We start from the raw sequence: 14,074 nt of genomic DNA, 5'->3' as shown, positions 1-14,074 counted from the left end.
CGTTGTCCATTCACTAATGCTAATTCCATCCTTATTATTAGCCACGATGATGTTAAAATTAATATCGATTATATTTTGGTTAAAGTACAATATTGGAAACATGAGAGATGTGTTTATAAACTTGGGTATTGTTAAAGCTTATATATAACAATTATAAAATATATTAAAGGGCATCTCAGAGCTAGTACTAATATTAGTAGTGAAATCAATGGCAGTAATAACATTATTGATGAATGGTCTAGCCTTAAGATAATCATGTAAATTTTGTTAAAAGGGGTAAAAATTTATTAAGTACAAAAGAAATATAAAGTACAGACATTAAACACTTATGCCAGTCTCGATCAGGTGGTCCAACATTTGAGACAGATCTAGAGGTAAATAAAAATAGAGTGATATTCATATTTATAAATATGTATTGTAACATTAATGGGATTATCGTAATAGTATTAGTTAGAATGAGTTCTAATGTCATGGGAGCATGAGTAGTTTTATTGAGAATGAAAATATCTAGTAGTTTATTTAAATGAAACTAATAATGAGGTTATTGTAATGAGAGTTTTCTCTTTGGAGGAAAAATATGTGGATTATAGTAATATTAGTATTATAGTTGTGATATTAGTCCTAGGGCTACCACAAAAATAAAAGTGCTCTATTGTGAATATGATTATGTGGTTCAATGTCGTTAGAAATTTATGGTATTGAGTAGCATCGAGAGTGGCATAATATAGTTAGATTATTATTCCTCTACAAAATTTGTTAGTGGTGTTTGCGTTCTTAATAGATTTCTATTTTTTTTTGGCTTGATTAATATTACCATTAAACATATTATTGTTAATAAGACCACCATTATAAATGATAATCAAATGAAAACTTTTTCAATAATAGAATAATGATAATAATGATATTTGTATATGCAATTGCTTACCCCACTCACATGCTCCTTCTATCAACTTGCGAGTAATGTGTCAATTATATGAAACCTTGTGTAGCATCCTTAGAAATTTATAATATTAGTTCTCAATGAGTAGGTAGACATAATGAGGGTTACTTACACATAAAATATTTAACAAAATAATAAATAAATAAATTGTGAGGTTTTCTAGCGATAATATTGTTGAGCTTTACATCCAGTCATTTTTATAGTCTCAACTAATTTCTCCAAAAATAAGGGCTCTTGCTTTCACTTTTGGACTCACCTTCTTATATACTAACAGTGTTTCTCAATCTGAAACTATTTTTCTAAGGACATGTTAGCTTTCAAATTGAATGTTAAAACATTTCAAAATTTGGTGAATCCTTATTAATAGTAAACAATGTTTATGAGAATTATGAGATGCTATTAACAATGTTTATGAGAACTATGAGATGAAACTAAATTGATCACACAATATTACAAAGATTCATTTTGAGTCAATTTATATTTTAACTATTTTACCATTCATGTTATACCAAATAAAAAATAATAAAATTGTTGAACCTATGACCATACTTATATAATATTTATGTAATTTTTTCACTTCATGCATTATTAAAACTTAATTTTTTTCATAATAACTTTCTACTATGTCATGATGCCCTTTGGAATAAAAATACAAAGCTACATACAAAAGATCTCTCAATCACATCTTCGTTATCTTATACATCATCCAATGAAAACCGACATTGATGATATATTGACTAAGTATTAAAATAGAATGAAGCACATCAAGGAACTGTGTGTACTTTTCACCAAAATATGTAAATAGTAAGTTAAATGAACAAATTGTTTACTTGGACTCACAACTAAGAAATACTAAGATTCATCATCTCTCATAGAGGAATATATGATGCCACCACTACAAAAAAACATTAGTAGGAACGCTTTTTGGATATGTGGGCACCATACAATAATTCTTATTTGGCATTCCATTTAAAATTCCTTTAATAAAAAAAATTAATAATGAAGAGTACATAAAGACTATATGAATGATAAGAGACCTAGTTAACTAAAATAAGTTGAAAAAATTATATAAATATAGTTTTTTAAGGGATATCTATATGTAAGAATTAGAGAAGCCAAGTGAGGGGAATACTAGTTTAATGATGTTCTATTATTGGTACAACATTTGTAGTTATGATATTTAGTCTTGTAACATATTTATATTATATATTGAAAATAAGAATTTGACATGTGAGTCAACATATAAGCAAATGTTTGTCAAGATGAACCCTTACAATGGAAACAAAAGAGCTTGTCAATGTCATGTGAAAATTCATAATTACAGTCATTAAAAAATGTAATGAATACTTTACTTGTTTTTTAAAAACATCATACCTATCCAATATAAGTGCAGCAAATTAGAAGCTCATACGGATAAGTGTGGATAAGTATTGTTCTTAAGTGAATTTTATGATGAAATGTAAAAAATAATAAATAAATAAATTAGGATCATTTATGTTGAATGTGAGTTTTATTTTAGATAATAAAATGACACTTTTATAAAAAATAAAATAGTATTTTGCATCCAATTATGGGGTCATCCATGTTGGATATAAATGTTAGGGATAGCAAGATTTACGGTTATCAAAAGAGTATTGATATAATTTAGGTTCGGATTATAAGTTGTATTGCAAATAGTAATATGATTTTTCAAGTGAGTTTTTTTCTTCAACTACTAAAAATTTGATGATAATTTTTTGTTCAAATCTCCCAAAATTCATTTTAAGGACACCTTTCACTAGAGATGCTAATATGGCGAGTTGTGTGATTAGTAACACCTAAAAACCTTAGCTATATGTATGTAAGAGTACATATAACATTTCTAAAAATAATATGGGCCCTATACAATTCCATGTAATCATTGCATATAACATTTCTAAAAATAATATGGGCCCTATACAATTCCATGTAATCATTGCACAATAACACACTTAACCTACACAACTATTGTCCTTTCTCCTCTACTTCATCCCAAAAATAATAGTATTTGCTTAAAAGTATTTAGAATAATAAAAAATAAATATGATTAAATATATTAAATACAAAAAAATACTAATTTCATGATGTTTATAAATTCTTAAATAATATAATTTTAAATTGAATGTATTTAATATAAAATTTAAAAAGTAATTTCAAATAAATATAAATTTTAGTATCATTTGTAGTAAGTACAAATAATTTTTAATTAAAAAAATTAAAAACATTTAAAATATTAATATCTTAATATTAATTATAATGATTATGCAATTATTCGTATATATGGTAAGTTATGATAGTAAAAAATAATAACTAGAGTGAATCAATGTTATCGTGAAATGTTTTGAGAAAAATATTTCTACAATTTTTTTTTGTTGGTCATAAAAATGAAGTTTGCGTCTTTTATATTTAGATATACATTATTTTGATATTTTAATTTTATAACTTTAATACGTAACTATTTCAATGTAAGATTTTTTTGGTTATCATACTATTACACACTCTTTAGTGTCACTATATTGTGATGGTAGCTAGGCTTGAAAGTTGCTCAATATTGTCCCTTACAAGACTTAAAGTTGCTCATTATTGTCCCTATGATCATAGGTGGGCTTGAAAGATGTTCTTTAATATCCCTATGGGACCCCATGATGGTAGGTGGATTTGAAAGCTATTTATTGTCACTATACAAGACTTAAATGTGGCTTCGTAATGTCACTATACCACCCCATGATTATAGGTGGCCTTGGAAATTGCTCTTTAATGTCACTATATGACCCATGCTCATAAGTAAGCTTGAAAGTTGCTCCTTAATATCCCTATATGACCCCATGATGGTAGGTGGGCTTGGAAGGTAGGTTGGCTTGGAAGCTGCTTGTACTATCAATGTCGTTGTACAGGGCTTGAATGCCACTCCTTAATGTCACTATATGACCCCATTTTTATTGGTGGGTTTGGAAACTACTCAATGTCACCATATGACCCATGATTATAAATGAACTTGGAAACTACACATTAATGTCACTATATGAATCATGATCATAAATAAACTTGAAAGCCACTCCTTAGTATCCCTGTACCGCCCATAATGATATGTGAACTCCAAAGCTGCTTGTTAGTGTGACTTGCTCCTTAATGTCACTATAGAAGACTTGCTCCTTAATGTCACTATATGACACCGTGACCATAGGTAAGCTTAGAAACTACTCCTTAATGTCACTATATAACCCGTGATCGTAAGTAAGCTTGGTCCTTAGTATCCCCGTGACAATAGGTGGGTTTGAAATGACAACAGACATATTTTGCCGATCCTAACAGATAGGTAGAGAGGTTTTCTCGGCTTCCGGAGGCCAAACTGTCAGCGGATAAGAAACAGATTATCTCGCTCCGATCGCTTACCAAGTCCAAAGTCAAACTATTAATCTAAAGATTATTAAATAATATTATTTTAGTATCAAATTCTTCATTATTTCTATTATTGTGGAACTATTAAATGTTTTTTATGCTAATCTATGTTCTTGTTGTTAGAATAAATTTTATGATTGGAGGATTGTATTTGGAATTTTTTATTATAAATATAATAATTTTTTTACAAAGATATCAAATTGTTGTAATTTAATTTTGAGGGTAGTATTATGTTTTTGAGTATGCAATGTATCAAGATTCAAATTGTTTTAAGTATGATATAGAAAGGCTGAGATTTAGATTGTGTCTTGAGTGACTTTTGGTGGAATGCATATCCTTTATTAGACTTGTACTCTCATATAAGATAGAAAAATGATATTTGAAAATGATCTAATATTAAGTTATTAATGTATACATTGATCTAATTGAAAATTACAACTAAAAATAGTGATTGCATATTTGACTAATTTTAATTAAAAACTATTTAAGAATAAAAACACTATTCAAAACAATTTACATATAATTATGTGCCATCAAATGGCTCATAGGTATAGATATTTATAACACTTTTAGATGTTTTTATTTCAATGTATCGGTAAATCTTGATGCATCGAATATTTGTATTGTATGCAACAAGATGTAATTGTTTAAAAATAGATTGTAATAACAAACAAATATTAAAAATTCAAATGAATTTAATAATTAATAGCATAAGTAATAATGTGCATAACACAAGAAATGGACAATTCTATTATTAGTTTTAATTTCTAAGAATAATGAATTTCGATATAACCTATTAGCACTTGTAATTAGGGTAGTACTATTGCAACTACTTTTTGTTAACTTGTTATTAATAAATTGTTTCTCCACAATTGCAAGTCTATTATTAGTTTTAATTTCTAAGAATAATGCATTTGATATAACTTATTAGCACTTGTCATTAGGCTAGTACTATTGCAATTACTTTTTGTTAAATTAATATTATTAAATTGTTTCTCCATCAATGAGAATTGTTAATTTTTTTTGTTGATTTTTTTTTTCATTCTTTCAAAGTTAAGATGTATGATTCTTAAGTTTCTAAATTATACAAATTATTTTTATAGAATATAATTGACTAATCTTATTGTTGGATTTCATGAGTCCACTATATAAATGCAATTTTTTAGGTCATGTTAAGGATATATATATATATATATATATATATATATATATATATATATATATATATATATATATATATATATATATATATATATATATATATATATATATATATATATAAGAAAGAAAGAATGGAGCATGAAACTATAAATTAATATGGTTTTTCACTAGATTACTTGTTGATATTTTTCTCTTTTATATCTTGTAATTTACTATTTGACTAAAGTTGAAATTATATAATATAATACAATAGTAATAATTAAATATAATATTATAATATTAGTTTTAATATATTAAATAAATTTATAGAATTAAATTTAGTCTAAATCTCTTATATATATATATACATTAAAAATATAAATTAATAATATTATTTTAGCTAGGTAAGGGTTATCCTCATGAAATTTGATAATAAAATAATTATTAAAATAATAATAATAATAAAATAGACTAGCAATATTTTAGTTATTATAATATTAAAATATAATTCTTTCTTTAAAAAATATAAGAAGAACAGATGAGACAAGGTATGTCAAAATTTTCAAATTGTAGACAATAGAAACAAAAACGATGAGTAGTGAAGAGGATGCACAAAAGATGTTTGACAATATTTTTCAATAAAATGTGATCTTTTGGAATGTGATGGTAGCGAGATATGTGTAGAATGGGTAAATCGTTGAAGCACTCAAGGTGTTTCAGGGGATGCAAGAATGAAATGTGGTATCATGGACAAATGTGATTCTAAGATATGTGAAAAATAGTTTTCTAAAGGAAGATTCTCAACCCTTTGACAAAATGTCGAAGCAAAATGTGGTTTCTTGGACTTGTATGATTTTGGGGTATGTGTAAGAAAAATTAACAAGTGTAGAAATTATAGAGAAGAATAATAGCACATAGCACTCAGATTTACGTGGAAAAACCTAGTAAAAATATACTAGTAAAAATCCACAGGAAAAATATATTTTGTATCGATTCTAAGGAATTATAGAGTTACAACAATCTCAAGACTGTACATCAAAACATGACTTCAAGCTGCATAAAACAACCAAGTTGCAGAGTCCTAATTGAAGACAACTTACTAAATATAGTAAGTACGACTCGTACAACCACATGTAAAACACATGTCAAAATTACTATTTATAGTAATCTTCCTAACAAAATGTGCTATATATGATGAGAATCTATGACAAGTCAACCACATCTAGATGAGAATCTAAGATAACTCAACCATTGCTAGATGAGAACCCAATTTGGACTTCACAATCCATCATTCTCCCACTTGAAGTCAAATTTCAAACTCATGAATAATTCTTTTGTTGAAAGACCATTGCCAATGCTACCTATCATCACATAATTTTCAAACCAAGATAATTTCTACACCAAAACAAACTTCTCTCTATTAATAAGTTTTGTCATAATATCTATAGGGTTTACATCAATGTGAATCTTGTCCAAAGAGATTTGTCCTCCTTCCACCACTTTATGAACATAGTGATATTGAATATAAATATGCTTTTTTCTAGAATGGTATGCTAAGTTTTATGCTAGAAATGTAAAGAATTTTTACTATCACAATGTAGTACCATGTTATCTTGTTTCACTTGCAATTCACCCAAAAGTCTATGAAACCAAATTGCCTCCTTACTAGCTTGTATTGTTGTCATATATTATGCCTCAGTGGTAGACAATACCACCACTATCTGCAACTTTGACACCCAACTAATAGCACCTCCAACTAAAGAGAAAACATAACATGTTGTAGGCTTTCTCTTATCTTTGTGTCCACCAAAATTTGCATCCACATACCCATTAATTTAAAGACACTCCCACAATAGATAACAATGCATCTAAGGTGTCTCTCATATATTTGAGAATCCACTTCATAGTTGTCTAATCATCAATACTAGGATTCACCGTGTACCTAGTGACAACTCCCACCTCTTGTGCAATGTCTAGTCTAGTGCACACCATGACAAACATAAGACTTCCAATTGTTCATGAGTATGGTGCATGGGATAAGTGTGTCTTCTCTAGTTTTGTGCTAGGGCACTATTCTAAAGACAATTTAATATGAACAAGAAATGGGGTACTAACTAGTTTTGCATTTAGCATATTGAAGCATTGCAGAACCTTCTCCACATAAGTTTTATGTGACAACCATAATTTTTTGTTCTGCAAACTAAGTTTCCAAATGGATGATTTTATACATATTGAGACCTACTACCCACATATCATCAACATATAGTAGTAGAATAATAAAACTACCATCATCATGCCTTTTAACATAGGCACAATGATCAACCTCACATCTATTAAAACGCAAAATCATCATGAATGAATCAAATCGCTTGTACCAATACCTTGGCACTTGTATTTTTTTGAATTGGTTGAATGGACCAAAATACTAAGAGGGGGGTAAATCAATATTCCTACAATATCTAAAACTTTTACTAATATATAAGTTTAATCAATTAATCTCATCAACACGAAATAAAAAATGCATAATAAAGAAATAACACAACCACAAATTGAGCACCAGATTTATACGTGGAAAACCTAAATGGTAAAAAACCACAGAGAGTGTTAGCTCTCAAGATAATATAACTACTTATATGGCATTTACAAAATGGGGTGGCTCACTACAGGATGGCTTACTGCCAGATTACAAAAGTGGCTCACTGTCAAAATGCTCACTATAATATAAAGGAATTGAACTAAGGAAATATTGCATCTCCTAATGCATGAAATCAGTTCTCGATTAAGCCAAAATAAAAAATCACAAAAAATCATAGTAGATCCTGTAAGGGATCATTGTACCACTATCTGTGACTACCTACAGCAAATCTGGTAAGGGATTACTACACTACTCTACTGAACCAATCACTTGAAGCAGATCTAGTAAAGGATCTTACTACAAAACTATCTACACTTTGACTCTTCTATATACACCTTTGCTCATATATTGCTCACACTATAAACCGCTTCTCTTACTACAACCACTTTGTTGTCCACACCTATGTTATTCACACACTTATTGCTCTGCTATACCACACACACTTTTCTTTCACATATCTCATACTCTTCACACTTTTTTTTTCTTTTTTCTTTCACACACCTTCTATATGTATATATGTTCCAATAAGTTCATACACCAAGATGATATTTCACCCAAGTACAAATGATTTACACAATAATATGCTTCTTGAATCAACTTATTATCCAATAAAGTCTCAACCAAAAATATGATAGAAAATTCGACCTTCACTTCATCTCTTACATGCTTCCTTCACACATTTCATTTACTGATGCATACACCTTAATTACCAGAACAAAACAGGGGTCTACCAGACCCATAGAAACATACCCATAAGCATAATACTCCAAGAACAACAACTCCTAACTCTAAGATATAGATACTACATATACCACAAATGCTAGAACATAAAACATGATAGATACAACTAATATCACTGATACAACTAATACCGAAACTCACACAATTGACACCAAAACAGGATGAGCACAACACAAGATTTTGAAGAAGAGGATCTTTTGGAAATAAATCTAGTAAATTATTTATGCCTTACTGCTTCATATCACATACCTATCTTCCATTGATTCTCGACCAACAATACCAAATTTGTTTCCAACAACATACCACATCCAGTCCTAACTGGATAACTAGGCTTTGACATCAATGAAAACAATTACAATATCTACACAAGTCTAACAGTCTCCCCTTTTTTCATTGATGGAAAAACATCTCAAAAAGAAGAATGCCTAAAACTCTCCCTTACTCATATGACTAATATCTCTATTACTTTACCTATCTCTATATACTACTTTTCTCCTATTCTATTTCTCTCCCCCTTTGACAAAAATGATAAAGGGTACCTTCAATCCATGACAAACAAAAAGAAAATGCCAAAATTGTAGGAAAAAAAGAGTTCCTTAACTGCTCTTCTTCTGATATATCTACTTCTACTTCTCCTTCAGTTCCAAAAGAAGAATCTCCCAAGAATGCAGAACTAATTTAATACTAATAGATAAACTTCTGTATGCCACCAATATATCAACAACATGAGAGAACCTATCCAGAGCAGATGGATTCTACTCATACTCAACTGCACTATTAAGTCATGTTGAGAAATGTTCCAATTTTGCTTCAACAATCTCCTTCACCTTCTATAAAACACTCACATAGTCTTATCTTTTCCTTTGCAACAATAATCACTCATCCTGAAAGAGAATTTACCTTTTTTCCTTTCTCTTCATCTTTGTCGCTTAGAAAATAAAATGACTTGCCCAAGGAACATAGTTCTTCTTTAACAACTTCAAACTTTGCATTATGCTTTACTACAATAACCAGCCATGAAGGACAATACCTATAAATTATGTTAGCACTGCCGATACAATCTCTCATTTCATTTATGCATTTGGATAGAGCCCTCTATGTATCATTGCACTTTTCCAACATACTCTGCATATCATCAGCCACTTCTTTCGAATCTTATACACTAACACGTTGATCAATCAATTTCTCTTTAACTAATTTAGACAAGGATTCTAGAAGCACATCACTAAAATCTTCAATCATAATATTTTTTTGGACCAACTGATTTATTCAAGATCTTCTAAATTCTTTCCAATCTTCCTTATTCCATCTACACTGCCAAAGATTTCAAGCAAGTTAGACTCATCATAAGATTTAGATGCTTTTACTTTCTTCTCCGCAAAAACCACTTCTCACTTAGCAACATGAGATTCCAAATCTTCAATCACAACAATGTCTTTTCTCCTTCTGATCCTTCTTTTGCTTCTTAGATTCTAATCAACTAGTAGGCACAAACTATTTCCTTTTTTCTCTTTTCGAAGGAAGAACCCTCTCTAGCTGAACTGGTAGCAGAGGATACTAAACCAATAATCCATATATCTAGAAATGATTTTAAATAGGCATTGCATGCATCTTCTCTCTTATCCAATCCATTCAAATATCAAAAGATTTGTCTAGCAATTGGAACACGAGACTCCCATGACACATTTTCCTTAGCCAGTAGAGATCCCAAACAATACATAGCTAAACGGACAAGCAAAGATCCAAACCAGAAGGGATAATTTTGATCTTTCATCACCTTGATGCTCTCTAGCAATAGATTCTTTAATAATTCACACAAGTTGAACACTCTATCTTCCATATCTAGCATATGTGTCATGTATATAGAAATAGACAAAGTAGAACCTTCCCTATTTCTGAAACAAATCTTGTAAGAAATACCATATGCAACATACCTTAGGATGGGACTGATAATTTTGTCAATCAACAACACTCTCTGGTCACTATTCACACCAGTTAGGGTTTCAACTTCGTTATTCTTTATAGATTTCTTAAATAGGTAGAACCTCTATTGCATAAACTAGTAACGACCAAAATAACCTCCTTCGTAATTGGATAGGGTTTATCCAACACAATACAATCATTTTTCATATGACTTATAATTACTCTGATCACATCCTTATTATCAAAGTAGGGAAACTTAGTCCATAGATCCAATTCTTTAGCTCAAATTCCTTTATCTTCTGCAAATATTCTATACTCGATCTCTTTTCCACCTTTCTAATCTTTTAAGGATTAAATTCATCTAGGAATACCTTCTCTAAAATCTAGAAATCTCCATTGCTGGATTCTCAAACAATCATTTTGGCTTCCATGACTATTAGCTCTTCCTCTCAACTCTTTTCTCTTCAACTACACACAACCTCTTCAAGTTCTTGTATTATCATAATAAAGATAAATAATCTCAAACATCAATACTTATCTTGCCAAAAATCTCTTTTAGGGTTTTGCCATCAAAATGTGTCTTGTAAATGATGTCAACAAAACATATTGAATTACAGGATAACATCTCTAACACAGTCATGTTGAACTAATGACATGAACCAACTTAGAAGAGGGGATCAAAATATTTTCTTTGAAAACTCCCCCTAAGACAAAGTAGTAAGCTTAGTTATTGAAGCAAGAGGTGCCTACACCAGATTTAAATACACTAGGGTTGCTTCAAATTTTCACCTCCTTTCTCCAAACCAAAACTTCATTTTTCTTTGATTCATTAGTCTTCATTACATTCATTTTAGTAGACTTCTCCATATTTTCATTTCTGCACTGATTAGAATAATGCTTAGATTGCTTGCCCTTGTAACAACTGATGTTCTTTTACACTGAATTTGCTGAATGTATTCTAGATTTCCACTGAATAGCTCTGTGACAATAACCATTGTATTTATTACAATATCTATGAAAGTTACTTCCAACCAGATTAAGATTCTAACTCATAGCATTATTTCTAGAGTAATTTTCTTTATGACTATACCTCTTGCAATTGTAACATTAAATGGTTTTATAGTTTGCTGCCTTATGACCAAATTTATTGCATTGAAAAGAATAGCCATTAATTTATGGGTACCTTTGTGCATTTGATTCACGAACCAGTAGCCTCCTTGCATTAGCTCTTTGATTCTAGGTCCTTCTTACATCTTCTAATTTATTCTCTGCTTCTGTTTTAATCTCTTTTCTTTTGTCTTTGTCATTTTGATTTGAACATTCACCTGTCTAAAAATACAAGTCCAACCTCGTGTAAGTGAGCTTTCTGCATGTTAATCAAATCTTCCAAATGCTTAATGCAATCAAGAACCTTATTTTATGTCTTCAACTTCTTTGCTTCTTGTCGTAGCTTCTCATATTCATCAGTCTTCATCTTGATTGATTCTTTCAAGGTTTCCTCTATCTTGTTCTTCTCCTCAATCTTCTACATCAAATCTCTAATAGTTTCATTCACCTACTTCAACTGATTGCTAACTTCCTTATGTATCATCTCGAACTTCTGGATTTGTTGTCTCAGCTTCTGCACACATTCATTTGTTACCTTCACATTCTCTTTCAATTCCTCATTCTCATACTCAACACTTTCCAGATCTTTAAGACCTATCTATAATTCCTCATCCAACCAATATTCTCCAGTCATACTCATCAATGCCATGATTCAACCAACAAGGATCTCCCTCAAGTGGTTAAGATTTCAAGCAAGGGACCAAATCTTTGATACCAATTGTTTAATTGGTTGAATGGACCAGAATACTGAGAGGGGGGTGAATCAGTATTCCTACAATATCTAACTTTTTTACTGATATATCAATTTCATCAATTAAGCTCATCAACATGAAATAGAAAATGCATAATAAAGAAATAACACAACCACAAATTAAACACTGGATTTTATATGTGGAAAACCTAAATGGGAAAAAATACAGAGAGTGTTACCTCTCAAGATAATATAACTACTTATATGGTGTTTACAAAATGGGGTGGCTCACTACCAGGTAACTCACTGCCAGATTACAAAAGCAGTTCACTATAGGAACACTCACTGCAATATAAAGGAATTGAACTGAGGAAAAACTGCATCTCCTAATGCATAAATTTAGTTCCAAATTAAGCTCAAAAAACAACTCACAAAAAATCACAATAGATCTGGTAAGGGATCACTGCACTACTGTCCACAACTACCTATAGAAAATATAGTAAGGGATTAAGTACTGCATTACTCTTCTAGTTCTGAACCAATCACTTGTAGCAGATCTAGTAAAGGATTACTACAACACTATTTGCACTTTGACTCTTCTTTATACTTCCTCACTCATATACTGCTCACACTATAAACTACTTCTCTTACTATAACTGCTTTGTTGTCCATAATTTTTTTAGTCACGCACTTCTTGCTATGCTATACCACACACTCTCTACTTTCACCTATCTCATAATATTCACCATTTTTTTCCCTTTTTTCTTTCACACGCCTTCTAAATGTATATATATGATGGTAAGTTCATATATCGAGATGATATGTCAGCCAAGCACAAATGATTTACACAACAATATGTTGTTCAGATCAACATGTTATCCAATAAAGCCTTGACCAGAAACATGATAGAAAAGTTGACCTTCACTTGATCTCTTACATGTTTCTTTCACACATTTCATTTACCGATGCATACACCTTAATTACTACAATAAAATAGGGGTCTACTGGACCCATAGACATAGACCCATAAGCATAATACTCCAAGAACAACAACTCCTAACTCCAAGATATAGATTCCACATATACCACAACTTCCAGAACATAAACTATGATAGATACAATCAGATACAACCTATATCACTAATACAACTGATACCGAAACTCGCACAATTGATACTAGAATAGGATGGGCACAACATAGAATTCTGAAGATAAAGATATTCTAAAAATAGCTCCAATAGATCATTTATGCCTTACTACTCATATCACATACCTATCTTCCATTAATGACCAACAAACAATACCCAAATTGCTTCCAACATCATACCACATCCACTCCTAATGGGATAACCAGGTGTTTACATTAATGACAACAATGATAATATTCACACAAGTCTAACAGTTTCAACACATAGAATGATTTTCTTAGCGTGCAAACAATATTCTCTTTGTATTTTTCCTCAAAACCTTTTGGTTGTTC

The sequence above is a fragment of the Cryptomeria japonica genome, chromosome 3, assembly GCF_030272615.1.
Source record: "Cryptomeria japonica chromosome 3, Sugi_1.0, whole genome shotgun sequence".
NCBI classification, from domain to species: Eukaryota; Viridiplantae; Streptophyta; class Pinopsida; order Cupressales; family Cupressaceae; genus Cryptomeria; species Cryptomeria japonica.
Note: the sequence above shows the minus strand (reverse complement) of the source record.